The 17,356-nt window shown below is 31.7% G+C and overlaps 1 protein-coding gene across 6 annotated transcripts in view; it reads left to right on the forward strand.

Annotated features, from left to right (window-relative positions):
- Positions 1-17,356, forward strand: part of LOC127710341 (myb-like protein X) — a 126,301-nt gene that overhangs the window by 1,830 nt on the left and 107,115 nt on the right. For 3 of the 6 annotated variants that reach the window (XM_052216156.1, XM_052216146.1, XM_052216142.1), the window contains exons 2-3: positions 4,396-4,448; positions 6,035-6,100. The gene's annotated coding sequence lies outside the window, so the exon portion shown is untranslated. Of the gene's footprint in view, positions 1-4,395; positions 4,449-6,034; positions 6,101-12,663; positions 12,709-17,356 lie in introns of all 6 variants that reach the window. The other 3 variants (XM_052216152.1, XM_052216165.1, XM_052216176.1) reach the window with 2 other exon arrangements.

Consider the following 17,356-nt stretch of genomic DNA (forward strand, 5'->3'; position numbering starts at 1 on the left):
GTCATATGGAATAATTACTCTTTGACAATAGCGAAAATCAAGCTTAAAATGTTTTGATAAAAATTCATGTAAAATTTCCCGTGGTATATATCTGAAAGTGCAGGTAAACTTGTCATTGTTAATGATGATTTTTTTCCTCATTTGCAATGGTTAACCTTTATGTCAGTAAAACAGTAGAGGAACCCTGAACAGCATCAAATGAATTATCTTTGAGAGATTTCACAAAGCTTAAAAAACATGAATGTACATAATCTGATGAGTTTGAAGCACTGAAAGCCAAAAGTTTTTGTGTTCTCTGCAGTATTTTGAAATAACGCAATTTGATTTGAAATATCACTGTTTCCCTAAAAAGATAGGCTATAGCATCACATTTACAACAGACTCTATTGATGAAATCTTCAGATAGCACCATGGTACCACTGATCAATATTTTTATGCCTCCATCGTAGCGGAGGGGGCATTAAGTTTTACGCACGTCCCTCCGTACGTCCGTACATACGTAGGTACATCCCAAAGTTGGTTTCCGTTCTCTAACTTTAGTTTGCCTCAACCAAATGTTATGAAACTTATACACAATGCTTTTTATCACACAACACAGATCAAGTTTGAAATTTGGTGGCGTCATTTTAACCATTCTAGAGTTATGCCCCTTTACAAATGGAAAAATTGCTGAATTTTTCGTTTCCGTTCTCTAACTTCAGTTTGCCTCAACCAAATGTTAATAAACTTACACACAATGCTTATCAGCACAAAACACAGATCAAGGTTGAATTTTGGTGGCGTCTCTTTAACTGTTCTAGAGTTATGTCCCTTTACAAATGGAAAAGTGGCTGAATTTTTTGTTTCCATTCTCTAACTTTAGATTGCCTCAACCAAATGTTATGAAACTTATACACAATGCTTATTGCCAAAAAATACAGATCAAGTTTGAATTTTGGTGGTGTCACTTTTACTGTTCTAGAGTTATGCTCCTTTACAAACGGAAAAATGGCTGAATTTTTAGTTTCCGTTCTCTAACTTAAGTTTGCCTCAACCAAATGTTATGAAACTTATACACAATGCTTATAACCACAAAACTCAGATCAAGTACAAATTTGGGTAGTGTCACTTTTACCGTTCTTATGTCCCTTCATAACTTTATATGATATGCAAGCAGGGGCATCATCTGGACACATGGACACATTCCCCATTTATTTACCTTAGCATCACATTTACAACAGACTCTGTTATGAAATCTGTTCAGATAACACCATGGTACCACTGTGCAATATTTTTATACGACCGCAAAAAAATTGCATTGTATAATGCTATCACGTCATCGTTGTCGTCGGAAGACATTTGGTTTCTGGACAATAACTTTAGTTTAAGTGTATGGATCTCTATGAAATTTAATCAAAAGGTTCAATACTACAAAAGGAAGGTTGGGATTGTTTTTGGGTGTGATGGTCCCAACCGTTTAGGAATTAGGGGCCAAAAAGGGTCCCAAAAGCATTTTTTTAGTTTCAGGGCAATAACTTGTGTATAAGTAATTTGATTGCTCTGAAATTGTACCACAAGGTTCAATACCACAAGTAGAAGGTTGGGATTCATTTTGGGGGTAATTGGCCAAACTGTTCAGGAATTAGGGGCCAAAACAAGCAATTTTTTAGTTTTCAGACAATCACTTGTGTTTAAGTGTAAGGATGTCTCTTAAATTGTACCACATTTTACAAAAAGAAAGAAAATTTCTGCAAATATTATTTCTTTTCAATGCATTGCTAAATATAAACTGGTATCTGCTTGGATGAAATCTTACAAAAAAAGTAAAAAAAGACAACCGTAACCAGCTTACGATGTGTAAACTACAAAACGTAATTGGTTATTATTCGTTCCGTTTTGGTGTTTCCTATTGACAAATATGTTTTGTATTAGCTTAGGACCCTTCAAACATTAATGTGATAGATATATTAAACATTGTTTAACATAAGGAGGGAACTGTTTTACTTTCAAAGTCGTATTATAGTGATATCTATTATGTACGGATTTCGACTCCACCGGGTTTTTTCATCTTTTACACTGGCTTTTCGAACTTCCGGTTTAAACATACACAAGTTTCTAAATTGTTTTTTTTGTGATTTAGACTTATTTTAACAAGCGTGAAGTGTTTTAGAACCATTTACAAGCAGTTTCAGCTTCTGTGTGGTGATGGAAAATAGGTTTTTCCAAGAAAATACCGCAAACGACCACACACGATTTAAAATTACCGGAGTTTCATTAGACCTTTTCTAACAGTTACAAAAAGTTTTTTTACCTGAAATTTCATGGTGCGGACTATGTACCAGTGCAAACTATACAAGCCCGATTACGGTAGTCTGAAAACAGATTTACTAAGTATTGCGCAACAGCACAGTGTATTGCACAACAGCAAGAATTTATATGATATGCAAGCGGAGGCATCATCTGCACACATGGACACATTCCCCATTTATTTACCTTAGCATCACATTTACAACAGACTCTGTTATGAAATCTGTTCAGATAACACCATGGTACCACTGTGCAATATTTTTATACGACCGCAAATCTTCAATTGAATATAAATTCAAATCATATAACCAATTTCAAGTTCTTTGACTACATTTATTCTGTGTCAGAAACTTATAATGTGTCAAATATTATAAATCCAAATTCAGACCTGTATCAAGCTTGAATATTGTGTCCAAGGATTCTTAAGGGTTCTTAATGTGCAGTGTGTAACACTCCCTACAGGAGGAATTGGATTTAATGTCCACATTCTGACTGAATGTGGCTAAGAATTTATATATCCCACACAACCAAACTAAAGCCCCACTTTGGCATGGGTTTTACTGCCGGTTAGAAGAAGACCATATTTCTATTCTCCAGTCACTCTTGGGGTTTCTTAATTTAGAAGATATTTATACATCCCATTGAAAAGATATAAAAGGGCTTACAGTTACACCTGTAAGAATAATTTTGTTGATAGGTGGGCAAATTTTGTTTGTTCACTTTCGTTGAAAGTACAGTCATTTCATGATTGCTTGTCTGAAGATTCTGTAGGCAATTCATAATTGTGGAAAGAAAATTAAAATATGATATTCATGAAAAAACATTGATTGCTAAAGATTCATCCAATACAATCTGATGTGTTTTGGTCCTTATATTGCTGCAATATACTAAGCCTTTTGCACTGATAGGGTGTTAAACACACATCAATCTATCAATTGGTCTAACATCAAGATTTATGCCACAGAAGATGCCCATTTATTTAACATACAGGACTTTAGTGCAAGCAAATGTAACACAATTTGATCAGTCAATATCTTAATATGCACATCTATTTGTTAGATATTTTAATTGCATTTATAATAAACATCATTGGATTTGGTAATTCCTATACAAAGTTTTGGAGTTTTCACAATACTTTACATAAGATTATACTTAGATAGATTAAATATAGAAATAAGGATATATGTGGTATGACTACCAATGAGACAACTATCCACCAGAGTTCAAATTACGTGGAAGTATTTAAAGCAATTCACTGTACAGCCTTCAACAATGAGAAAAACCCATACCATATACATGTAGTCAGCTTTAAAAGGCCATGACCAGAAAAATGTAATACAATTCAAACAAGAATAGTAACTGCCTAATGTATAACAATACAGTTTTAGTACATGTAAGTATTCATGTATTTTCTTGTATTTTTTTCAGTCTGAAATTAAGATATATGCCTTAAAATGGTCCAGAAATCAGACTTGCCAAAATTTTAACCGGTTTAAAAAAATATTTTTTGTCCAATTTCCCCTGGATCCTGTATTAGTTTTAACCCTACATGTATTTGCCCGTCCATCTCACATAGTGTAATGGAGAGTACATGTCAGTCATCACAATCTCAGTGTTCTTTTAAAAAAATTAACGAGTTAAAGGATCACCAAAAGATGTGAACCTGTAATTTTACCAGTTAGTAAAAATTACAAAAGATATAGAAAATTGAACTGCAAGATTGAACTAGCAATAGAGGAAAGGAGGGTTTATTGTGTCCCCAGATTTGACAAAAAAATGTCAAAACATAGTTATTTTTCATTAAAGTGGGCAAAATATTTCAAAACATTTTGGCCTCGCTGTGCTATTCTTGCAATGTACAGCGATGTGATTTGCATCTAAAAACAACATAAAAAGCACTTTAAAAAATGAAAACCATTAATATATAGTATTTTAGTTATAAGATTAAATTTTGTCTTATAATTTAGTTTTTCAGTGTACCAACTACCATTAAATCTATCTATCTTTGATGACTTGTCAAAATCCCAAACTTTCATTTAATGAAATTTCTGAAGTTATTTGTTTTGCTTCAACTCAGTAATGATGTTTATTTTTAATTTTCTCTTTCAGGGAATTGGTGAAACATTAAAACATATGTTCAGAAATGAAATTAACACCTTTGTGTAAGTATCAAATCCATTGCACCCTTTGATGTCCCTACAAATTAATTGAATTCATCTACATATAATTATCTACATATGTTTTTAGACTTTATTTTCTTTTATTAACTTGAAACTTCATAAATTTGTAATTAAAAGAAGAAACTTTTGATTAAATTTCTAAAGATTTTAAATCTTGAAATTGCCAGAAAGTCGGCAGCTTCTTTTAACTGATTTAAAGCAGAAAGGTCAAACCATAATCCCAAAATATAAACGTTGGAATCAAAGCATTCAGTTTTTAATGAGGCACTTTGAAGGTTAAAATTAATGTATTAATGTTCAATTAAATAAATTTGGAGCAATTTGATAGAAGAATATAGGTTTATTGGTTAAGACAGGAAGTGCAACATTATAGCTTTGAATGTCTTTGTGTTGAAAAATGAAGGAAGCTGACAAACTGCTGTTTGTATAAGGGATTTCTTATGGGTGATGTCAATACAGGATATTCCAATTTCCATTTTATGAATGAATTGCTCCTGTTGACTAGGGATCAATTTGGGGGGTGGGGGCTGGGAAATGACTCATGGGACATTGTGATGTAAAGATATTTGATTTCTGATGTCAACTTTCCCCAGGAAAAGCACTAATTGGAATATCATGTATAGGTTATTACTATATGAATGGACCACAGGATTTGTGTGTATACTTATAAAGTCTTTGAATGCTAGTTGGCCTCCAGATTTCATTTTGGTTACTCTGTATTGTTATCTTGCTGTCCTTGTTGAAGGTTTATCCCACATCTCCTCTTACTCATAATGAATTAAATCTGTTCAGTTTTCATAATTGTTATAACAGGAAATTATATCAAGGTTTAAAGCAAAATCAATATTTTAATTTAGATTTAAAATGGTTTAAAAAATCAGTTTAATCAAAATCAACTTTGCACAAGTTTATGTCTGCCTGAGTTCTAGTATAATCTGATAGGCCCTTCCCTGTACACAAATCCTCTCAGGTGTAGCTTGATTTTGAGAGACCCCTTTAGACCAACCATCATCCTAATGCTACTGGACATTAAGCAAGCAACAATCAATTATTTCCCTATCGATGGTTCATTCTAAAAATATATCAAATCTTCATGAATGCAAAAGACCACTTTCGAGTTCGTTGCATTTCCATCAAAAACTTTGGTTTTAATGAACATCATTTGTGTGTTTAGGGGCATCGTCACTTCCTTCCCATATTGAACGAGCGGTTGAAAAAAATATGATGCTATATTGCACGAAATTATTTGGCAAATTAAATTCTAATTATTGATTATTAGCACTGCTGTCATTAGGGAATTGCGAGTAAGTACCTACGGAATAAACATTATTTCTAGTTTATCCTGCATGATGAAGATCACAAAGACGCTTGATGAACTTTAATAGTGCAGGGATACAGGCGGTCCCCTCTATCTGGTAAAGGACGTCATAAAGTCATGCATAATTATCCAACTTTTCTGGTGAAGGACATAACTCCAAAGTGGTATATTGCTTTCTCTTGTTGCCTATCACATTTTTGTACAAGATATTGGTTGTACATGTTGTAGTCTCAAATAATTTTGATTTCAGAACTTTTCAAAAGACTAAGGCAGCATAACTGCACAGTAGAATTTGGAGTGAGCATATATTTATAAGGTAAATTGTTTGTTCTAAGATTTCATTTAAATCAGAGATCTCTCATCTCTGCTTACTATTTGCATGTAATAACAGTTTAAAGCATCACTTAGCAAAAGTCTAGATAGACTCTTAGCAAGTTAATATAACCTTTCTAAAGGAACATTAAAATTGATTGGACTTGAGCAAAACTGGACAGAAATGCTTCATAGCATGCACAGTTTTGTAGATCAGATATTTTTTTTCAGTTTCTGTCCTTTGTAGTGCAGACTTGGAGGAACCAAGAAAGACATATAAATTTTATGTGTCACAAACAAACTTTTATTAAAAATTCTGATTAATTGATTTGACCTATTTGAACTTGTCCTGGAAGGAATATTAAAAAATAATATTATCAGTGACCCCATCTTTTTATGCCCCCGCCATAGCGGAGGGGCATTAAGTTTTACCCTTGTTCGTCCCTACGTCCCAAAGTTGGTTTGTGTTCTCTAACTTTAGTTTGCCTCAACCAAAGGTTGTGAAACTTATACACAATGCTTATTACCACAAAATACAGATCAAGTTTGAATTTTGGTGGTGTCACTTTAACTGTTCTAGAGTTATGTCCATTTACAAATGGAAACATTGCTGAATTTTTCTTTTCCATTCTCGAACTTAAGTTAGCCTCAACCAATTGTTATGAAACTTATACACAATGCTTATTACCACAAAATACAGATCAAGTTTGAATTTTGGTGGTGTCACTTTTACTATTCTAGAGTTATGCCCCTTTACAAATGGAAAAATTGCCGAATTTTTTTCGTTTCCGTTTTCTAACTTATGTTTGCCTCAACCAAATGTTATGAAACTTATAAACAATACTCAGATCAAGTACAAATTTGGGTAGCGTCACTTTTACCGTTCTTCAGCTATGTCAAGCAGGAGCATCATCTGTGTTCCATGGACACATTCCCTATTTATTTCATCTATGTCAGATTACTGGTTCTAAATCCAGAGTAGTTTAAATGATGGGATGTAGGGAAACCACTCCTATGATGGTTCCATTTATGTATGTTTGAGATGTGTACATATTGCCATTGTAATTGATAAGGTTTCTACAGGAATGATGCTTATATGATCAACTCTTAAAATTATGTTCATTGACTCCCTTGCATTCAATATGGCCACCAACGTGGAACATAATTTTACAAAAGACCTCATGACCACATAGGATCATGTACTTCAAACCCTCTGGAACAACAATACATATCTTTAAAGGGTTTATTGTTTCATCTACTGTTGCTGTCTGGCATTAAAAACCTAGTACTTAAAATGGGTAGTCAGACTGAGTCAATATTAAGCAAAGATGTTATGTGACCATTATACACTCCTTGAAGCATCAAATTTATTGTCTTTTTTCCTTTTCTCCTTTGAAGATTCCAGACTGTTCTTAACTTGTTTTGAAATAAGCTATAAGGCAATTTAAATTTTCCAATTTTGATCTATTGGCTTCCTGAACAACTGTTTTAATTTTAAGTCATAAAGACTTGTTTTTATGTTGAAAAATCGATAGCAATTTTGTCATTATTTTCCATTGTTTTGTTTAACCTCTTAGGCTATGAAATTTATTTCTGGAATCAAAATATCATATTTTCATATTTCCATTTGAAATAAACACAAATGATGTCAATTTCATATGGACCATGTATTGATTAGCAGCAAATTTTCTGAGTTATCTGTCAAATTTAATTTCTCTATTTAATATCTTTAATATTGTTAGTTAGGTTATTTGAAAAATTCTGTCTCTTGGTCAAGTGATGTTGCTCATGGCAACTCATTAAGTTTTTTTTTGTTTTTCTAAAATCAGACTTGGAGGAATTAAAATCAATAATATTTCCTGTTTTTCTAAAGTGATTTAATGTGAATAGTTCAGATTAATGGTACACTTATTAAAATTGCAAAATCTTGTAGTTTTCATAAATACGTTAGGATCAGTATGTTGACATTTTATATTTCAAGAGCGATGATGCCATTTTCAAAGAGGTTTTTATCGTAAATTTGTTTTAATGTTCTATTGTTTGTCAAAGACTTGATATAAATTGCAAACTAAGTCAAGAGGTAGGAAGCATTTTGACAAAATTCACTTTTGATTGGATTTAATAGGACTATTCACTTGGGGGTTAGAGTAAGCTAACACTTCAATTAGAAGTCAGACCACAACTAGATTTGCTGACAACACTTTTCAATAATCAGTTTATCCTGTTGTTAGATATCCCTCTCAAAGTAGTTGAACATTTCTTATTTCCTTTTTATGTGGCCAAAGTATTTCATTCTGCTTCGGGTGACAGCTGTGTCTGTCTGTCTGGTTTTTATTTTTAACTTATTGCTGGAGTTTGACACCCTTTTAGTAGCTAACCTGGACCAATAGGTCCATTTGAGCTTTTGCCATCACCAAGTGTGGGTCATTCATAGTTGTTCTGTGTTGTCATCTAGCTTTAATATTTAAACAAATGTTTTCTCTAAAATTACGGGGCTGAGTGTTAACAAACTTTACCTAGCTATTTCTTGGGAATTTAGACTTTAAATTTAATCTAAGAGTTAAACTGTTTGATCAATCAAGAAACATTGTGTCTTTTTTGTTGTTGTTGTATAAAAACCCTGCCATGTCGGGTCTGTGATTTTGTTAGATGTTTTTCTGCTTTGTTGATCTGATGAGTGAAGCCCTTTTAAACTAATTTTTATAGTTCGTTCTTATGTTGTGCTGTGATAAGACTGTCCCAGGTTAGGGGAGGGTTGAGTGCTCATGAACATGTTTAAATCCACCACATTTTTTATGTGCCTGTCCAAAGGGTGCTATAAACAGTTTCGTATAAAAAAACTAGGGGTTATTCCCCGACTAAAAATAACCATGGAGGGAAATCCCTTTTTATTCATATAATTGGTGAAAAAGTATCATGTTTTTTGTATTTGATTGTAAAAAATAGTTAATTAGCTTTCAATTTAAACAGGTTGAATGATTAAAATAATTTTAAAAATTAGATTAAATATACATGTTTTGAGGGGAGACAACACTGTAAACATCCTGTTTTTTTGGCAGTGAAAATTGAAAACTTATTTGTAGCCACTGTAGCTCTTTTCGAAGCAGGAAGCCATACCCTGAAACAAGATATTTATTAAAGGGCAGGTAAAAACCTATGAATTTCATACAGTTTTGATTAAGAATGTGCCTGTATCATGTTTACATGGGTATGCACATGACCTGATTTCAGGTTTTTTATGTTCAGATTAGGCAACTTTTTCCCCATTTTCTCTGGATAGAACTTTTTAACTATATTTAAAGTACACTATATTTTTATTTCAATATAAACAAGAGAAAATTATGATTCCAGTGATATCTAGTTTTATACAAGTATCTTTATTAATCATTCCACCACTAAGGGTCACTTAGGCATGGTCCCTTAAAATATGACGTCATAGAAAAAAACTGTTGATTGCACCCCAAGTCAGGAGACTGTAGTGATTGTTGTTGGTTCATGTCTCTCATATTGTAAATTGTTTTGATATAAATTAGGCCCTTAGTTTTCTCAATTGAAATGTTTCATATTTTTCATGTCAGGGCCTTTTATAGCTGATTATACAGTATGGGTTTTTCTCATTGTTGAAGGCCCTACAGTTGCTTATAATTGCTTACATCCACTTCATTTGGACTTTGGTGGATAGTTGTCTCATTGGCAATCATACCACATCTTCTTATTGAAATGATTTATATATATATATAGCTGCTGTTGCTAAAAATAGAATAGAGGGGTTAGCATATGTTTTTGTTTATAACTCAAAAATTATACGAGGTGGAGAAAAAACTGCCAAAAAAGTCATTTAAACAAAATTGTAAATGGACTCTAACAGGAGTTATTGGCCATAAATGATGATTTTTTTTAAGTGATGTGGAATTGTCAAGTGACTCCTTATTAGGTGATGTGGAATTGTCAAGTGACTCCTTATTAAGTGATGTGGAATTGTCAAGTGACTCCTTATTAAGTGATATGGAATTGTCAAGTGACTCCTTATTAGGGTTTTTGTCCTTAAATGACGACCATTTAAAAAAATCTCCAACTGAACCTGAATTAAACTTGGTTACAATCTTACCTTATAGTCTAATAAAGATTGCTGCTAAAGTTGCTTTTGCTTTTAATGTTGCGTATTTTGTCAGGTGAGTGAGTTAGTTGCATATTTAAGACTTTGTAACTTGCTATTGTCCTCATAGCCAGTAAATATGGTTATAATGTTAAACCCTTGAAACTTACCATTTAAAAAACTTCAGAATTTTTTAATTATGTTTAAAATAAGTCAATACAAACTTAGAGGTGAGATGGTTTTATATTTATGTTTATTTATTTGTAATACATTGTATATTTGTTGTGACAACTTTTGTAAAGACAATCACTTTTTATTTCTGAAGAATATTATAATGTAAAAAGAAAATAAAGTTACAATACTTGTCATGTTTCACAAATAAAATCCATTACCATATGACAAATGACCTACCTGAATTTTTTTATTCCATAAAACAAATGGTCATAATATGTCATAAATGACCATCACTGGACAGTGGTCATTAAGTGTCAATAATAAATTTTTGTCTACCACAGATGATTATGCAGTGACCTCTTTTGTTTTTACTGATTTTATGGTTGAGACTCTAAAAATGTAATAAAAAATATTGTACAAAAAATTGTCAAAAACTAAAAATGATTTCCCAAGTGTCAACAAAATTTGTTTTCCTGGGGCTAAAACTGTCACCATGAATTTTTTCATCCTTCCGAACTTTTAAACATAAAATATGTTTTTAAAAGCCGTTAGTCACTCCCTTCAAAGAAAAATGACCAAAAAAATGACAAGTATCACCATAAAAGTTCTTTACCCATCATTTCAAGGTTCATTTTAACTAAGATGTGAATATGTTGTTTTTATTAATAAAATAAATATAAATAAATGTGTTAATATATTACATGCAGTAGTTGAATCACCTTTAATGGGATAAAAGGATTAAAGTTAGCATTCACGTTCACAAAATCTGTCAATAGTTTTAACAGCTTTTCTTAGCTATTGATTGTTGAAGGTCATTGTTAAAAACTTTAATTTTAGCACGTTTTTGACCAAATGTTGTATCTAAAGAAGCAGTTGTTACAAAATTAATTTTCAATTTATATTATTGATGAATTAGAAAATATCATAAATAAAATTTGTGACAAATTGAAAAAATGCAAATTGAAATTGTCAGATGTTCTTTATCTGGATATTGAAATTAATTTAGATTCTGTTAAAATTGAATTTTAAATTTAATCAAAAGAATAAACTTTCAATAAATATTTTTGGGAAAATTCAAATTATTTGACTATGAAATATCCCATTATTATGAAGTTTTAATGACTTTAAGGATTAAAAATGAATAATTTACATTAAATTGTTTACTGAGTGCTTCACAGAACTAAATATTTATTGATTTAAGTCTAATATTCCATGGATGAGTAGACTTCAGGTTTCAGAAGCTTTTATCTTTCTTCTTTTTGTGAAACAATTATACTGTTTTTCTGTTATCAAGAGTCCAGCTGCAAACTGTGAGGACAATTGTCAAATATCATTTGAACAGTGGACTTCCATTTTATAAAACAACATTTTAACATAAGAGGTTGTTATTCTGCATGTTGATTATTATGAATAAAAGAACATCTGGGGTATTTGACAGCATCCCAACAGCACAAAAAATTAAAACATTCAGAAGTTAATGTAAATGTCTTCAACAAGAGACACATGTCCATACAAAAGTCAGGCGAAGTCCAGAAAAGTTGTAAATTGATTTAACATAGAAAATTGCACGCTGTGGCTATTTCTGTATAACTCTGCCATGAAAGTTTTATCAATTTACTTCACTGATTTGACACAGACTTGGTATGCAAATGACTACCTTAGTAGACCTCTGGTAGTGTGCTTGGCAGTTAGTAGTTTGTTGGATCTTAGTTCTACTTGAGTTCAGAGGTTAGATACAGAGTGACCTACAAACATATTACTTAGGTTTATACTCTTGAGGGGTTTCCAACGTTCAACAAAAATAAGGTCATGCTAACCTATATTTCACGTCTCATTGACTTTGATTAAATTTTGTTTCAGAGTTCAGAATTCCAATACCATATATGACCTGCAGTCAAAATCTATGTAAGGATACATCTTTGGTGCTATAGCAGCTTCCCATAAAGTAGGTCAGCCTGACCTATATATTTCCACATTGACTTCAATTACATTTTAAGTCTTTCAGATATTGGATACTTAGTGACTTACTATCCTATAACTTAGTGTACGGATACTTTAAAACATATTAATTTAAATTATCCTGTATTAATAGTCACTATGACCTATATTTTAGAGTTCAATGAATTGTATGTAGTTGAATATATAATTTGTTATTTGGATCACATTTAGTTTCTTTTATCTATGAAGTTCTATTCTACCTTGATAATTGTTTTATTACTAAATAAGGTTTATATCAGGAAATATAGGGAGGAGAACTTTGTAATCAGAGACTAATTCTGTTTAAACATATTGTACAGTTCCAGATATGGCAGCTACATGTCAGATGAAAGAAGAAATATAGGGTAAGGTTACCCAATGCAACAGCAACAGTACTTTCTGTTAGTTTTAAGCTTACTCTAGTAGTGATTTTCCAATTAATTTGTAGGTTAACAGTTTAGTCCTATTTTGTTAAAAGGTCAAGCACATGGATTTATGATATATGCTAAATCATGATTGTTGTAAAGCAATGTATGAAATTTTCATGTTTTATTTATTTGGAATGCAAAAGTTTTACTTCTCTTCTTAATTGTATTTTTGTCCCCAACACAACAAAGATTGAAGTCATTTGCCTAGAATAAGTGCTGAAACATCAAAAACATTACTTTGTTCTCTTGTCTTTTCGTCAACATAAAAATGTAGTGAAGAAAATTAGAATGTGCTAGCCAGATGTAAGAGTTTGAATAATTTCCAAAAAACATAAGCATTTGACAAAACATTAAATGATGATGAATAAAAGAGTGGAAGACTCAAGTCATGTCACTTATGTTTATTGTTTTAATGTTCCTAGCAGACGACACAATATTTGAATTTCCTGCTTCTTTTGGAGATTTGTCTGCTAGCAAATACTTCAAATAACATTGTCTGTAGAAACAGTTTTTTGATTCATGGTCTTTGAAAGGTTTTTTTATATGTCCGTCACATTGATGACTTCGTTACAATTCCGGTCAGGAATTTTAAGTCTGTTCTAGCGGATGGGATGATTGTTTCTGAAAATCCTTTTGTTTTTATAGATCCAAGAATTTAAGTGTTTTTGATTTAAAGCCGCTTTTGTATTGTTTGATAGGGTTTTTAAGACTCAAGGGCCCAAGAAATGATTTTGTGTTTTTGGAATAATGGTTTTATCAGTTAAAGAGGATTTGATGGCGAAAAAATCATTTCTACATTTCATATGATGATTGATTAGGCAGCAATTTAATTTTGATTGAAAAAACTCTGCTATAGAGAAAAAGAACCATAAGTGGTTTTGGCACCATACTTGTATGTAACATAGTTCTCAATAGAATGGGTTTTAGCATGGAATTTTTCAAATCAAATTGTAAAGAAAAATATTTGACCGAGACTATTGAGTGGGATAGTTGTCAACAATCGACTTGACTTATTTGAGAAATGTCAAAATTGTCTGGCATTTTAACTTAATGATAAGTTTCCATGGAAATCCAACTAAAAAGATCTTAAATTGTAATGAGTTTATGACAGAAAATTAATGAACTTTTAAATCAAACATTTTCAGCAATCAAAAACAGACATAAAAATATTTTTGTTTGATTTTCCTGTTTTTGTCCCAAAAGTTAATATCCTTAATTTTATAGAATGATTAGTTGTCTAATGGCTGAATTGACAGAAAGCCAGAAATTTGATATATATTGAAGCATTAAAGCAGTACTTTCAGATATTCAAATTTTTTGTGATTTTTAATAAAATGACATAGTTTGGCCATTATCCCAGTTGCTGATATGTTTTTCAAATGGTTATAATTATGGAGTTAATCAGTTGTGGAGCTGTATTTAACTTTTACATAATTGCAGAAGAATTATTACAAACTTAGAAGAAATTATATGGTGACTAAGATTGAAGTTGACATTAAGAAGAATATAATTGTTATATACGATTCATATTATTGGGCTAGAGACTGCAATTTTATATTGTTTTTGTTCAATAATTGTGTTTTATGCGTATATGGCATTTTGTAAATTTTAGATTATGAGGATTTGAAAAATTATATGACTTCAGTTCTTCTGAGAATTGCTGTTAAGTTTCAAAATTCATAAAATGCTAATAAAATGGCACTTTAAACATTTTAAACCTTGAAATTTGAGGAAAGGAACCTAAAATATTTTGATAATTCTTTATTTGATTGCTACTTAGCAAACATATGCTAGGATTATTTTCTAATATTATATAGTATTTTAAGTTTTTGAAATAGAAAACAAGCTTTAAATGCCTTTTAATAACTTCATCCTTTCATGTATTGGTAATCTGAAATAGCAATTTTTGCTTAAAGATTAGAGCTCTCTGATTTCCACATAAAACAGACAATTTACGAACAAAGACCTGTCAAAGAAATGCAAATAAAGTTGTCAGTTAAAAGAAATCTACATCAACTGCACAAATTACATGGTTGTAGTTCACTGCTTAGAACACATTTTCTTTCTATTGTCTACCGCTTTTTTCCAATGTAAAGTTTTTACTAATTGTGTTGTACTATTTTTTTTTATCAACTGTAATTTTTAGCATATACTTCAGAAACAACATGACATAATCTTTGTGAAAAATAATAGAGGAAAAAAGTAATAACAAATGTGCTAAGTCAAAACAATTCCAAAAAATGTAGAAAAATAATAATCCCAAAGTAGATAAAATTGAGAAAGCAGATCATCAAATACAGCAGTACTAGAAAAGTATGCTGTTAATCAAGTAATAACCCATATGTTATCATGTTGTGGTATGTTTGTTAAAGTTGATTATGTCCTTTTATTTTGATAGATTTTTAAGATTTGTATAGAATCATTGTAAGGAGTACAAGTCTATCTGATTAAGGGTACATCTGAACTTAATCTCATTTTCAAAGTTCATTAATGATTGTTAAGTTTTGCGATACATGTAGTAAGACTTTGATTTCAAAGTATTTCAACCCATTATTCTGTCATAATCAGTCAAGCATACCCAGTTTGTCACTTATTACTTTCTGTACCATAAGGCTCTCAGACATAAAACAACAGGGATTTCAAAGATATCTATACTCTCACTAGGTACCACAAGGGTTTTAGACTTAGAACAGCAGGAATTCCAATGATATCTATACTCTCACTTGGTACCACAAAGGTTTCAGACTTAGAACAGCAGGAATTTCAATAAAATCTATACTCTCACTAGGTACCACAAAGGTTTCAGACTTAGAACAGCAGGAATTTCAATAATATCTATTCTCTCACTTGGTACCAAAAGGCTTCCAGACATAGAACAACAGAATTTCAATGATATCTATAATCTCACTAGGTACCATAAGGCTTTCAGACATAGAACAACAGGAATTTCAATGATATCTATAATCTCACTAGGTACCACAAGGCTTTCAGACACAGAACACCAGGGATTTCAATGATATCTTTTCTAACACTAGGTACCACAAGGCTTTCAGACGTAGAACACCAGGAATTTCAATGATATCTATACTCTCACAAGGTAACACAAGGCTTTCAGATATAGAACATTAGGAATTTCAATGATATCTATAATCTCACTAGGTACCACAAGGCTTTCAGACATAGAACAAAAGGGATTTCAATGATATCTATGATATCACTAGGTACCACAAGGCTTTAAGACACAGAACAACATGAATTTCAATGATATCTATAATCTCATTAGGTACCACAATGCTTTCAGATATAGAACAACAGGATTTCAATGATATCTATAATCTCATTAGGTACCGCAAGGCTTGAAGATATAGAACAACAGGGATTTCAATGATATCTATAGTCTCATCAGGTACCACAAGGCTTTCAGACATAGAACAACAGAGATTTCAATGAAATCTATAATTTCACAAGTTACCACAAAGCTTTCAGATATAGAACAGCAGGAATTTAAATTATGTCTATAATCTCACTAGGTAACACAAGGCTTTCAGACATAAAACAACAGGGATTTCAATGATATCTATAATCTCACAAGGTACCACAAGGCTTTCTGACACAGAACAACAGGATTTCAATGATATCTATTCTCTCACTTGGTACCATATACTTTCAGACACAGAACAACAGGGATTTCAATGATATCTATTCTCTCACTTGGTACCATATACTTTCAGACATAGAACAACAGGGATCTCAATGATATCTATTCTCTCACTTGGTACCAAAAGGCTTTCATGCATAGAACAACAGGATTTCAATGATATCTATAATCTCACAAGGTATCACAAGGCTTTAAAACACAGAACAACAGGGATTTCAATGATATCTATAATCTCATTAGGTACCACAATGCTTTCAGATATAGAACAACAGGATTTCAATGATATCTACAATCTCATTAGGTACCGCAAGGTTCGAAGATATAGAACAACAGGGATTTCAATGATATCTATAGTCTCATCAGGTACCACAAGGCTTTCAGACATAGAACAACAGAGATTTCAATGATATCTATAATCTCACAAGTTACCACAAAGCTTTCAGACATAGAACAGCAGGAATTTAAATTATGTCTATAATCTCACTAGGTAACACAAGGCTTTCAGACATAGAACAACAGGAATTTCAATGATATCTATAATCTCACAAGTACCACAAGGCTTTCAGACATAGAACAACAGGAATTTCAATGATATCTATAATCTCACAAGGTACCACAAGGCTTTCAGACATAGAACAACAGGAATTTCAATGATATCTATACTCTCACAAGGTACCACAAGGCTTTCAGACATAGAACAACAGGATTTCAATGATATCTATAATCTCACTAGTACCACAGGGCTTTTAGACACAGAACAACAGGGATTTCAATGATATCTATAATCTCACTAGGTACCATAAGGCTTTAAGACATAGAACAACAGGGATTTCAATGATATCTATAATCTCATTAGGTACCATAAGGCTTTAAGACATAGAACAACAGGGATTTCAATAATATCTATAATCTCATTAGGTACCATAA

The sequence above is a fragment of the Mytilus californianus genome, unplaced genomic scaffold (assembly GCF_021869535.1).
Source record: "Mytilus californianus isolate M0D057914Y unplaced genomic scaffold, xbMytCali1.0.p SCAF_1, whole genome shotgun sequence".
Taxonomy (NCBI): Eukaryota; Metazoa; Mollusca; class Bivalvia; order Mytilida; family Mytilidae; genus Mytilus; species Mytilus californianus.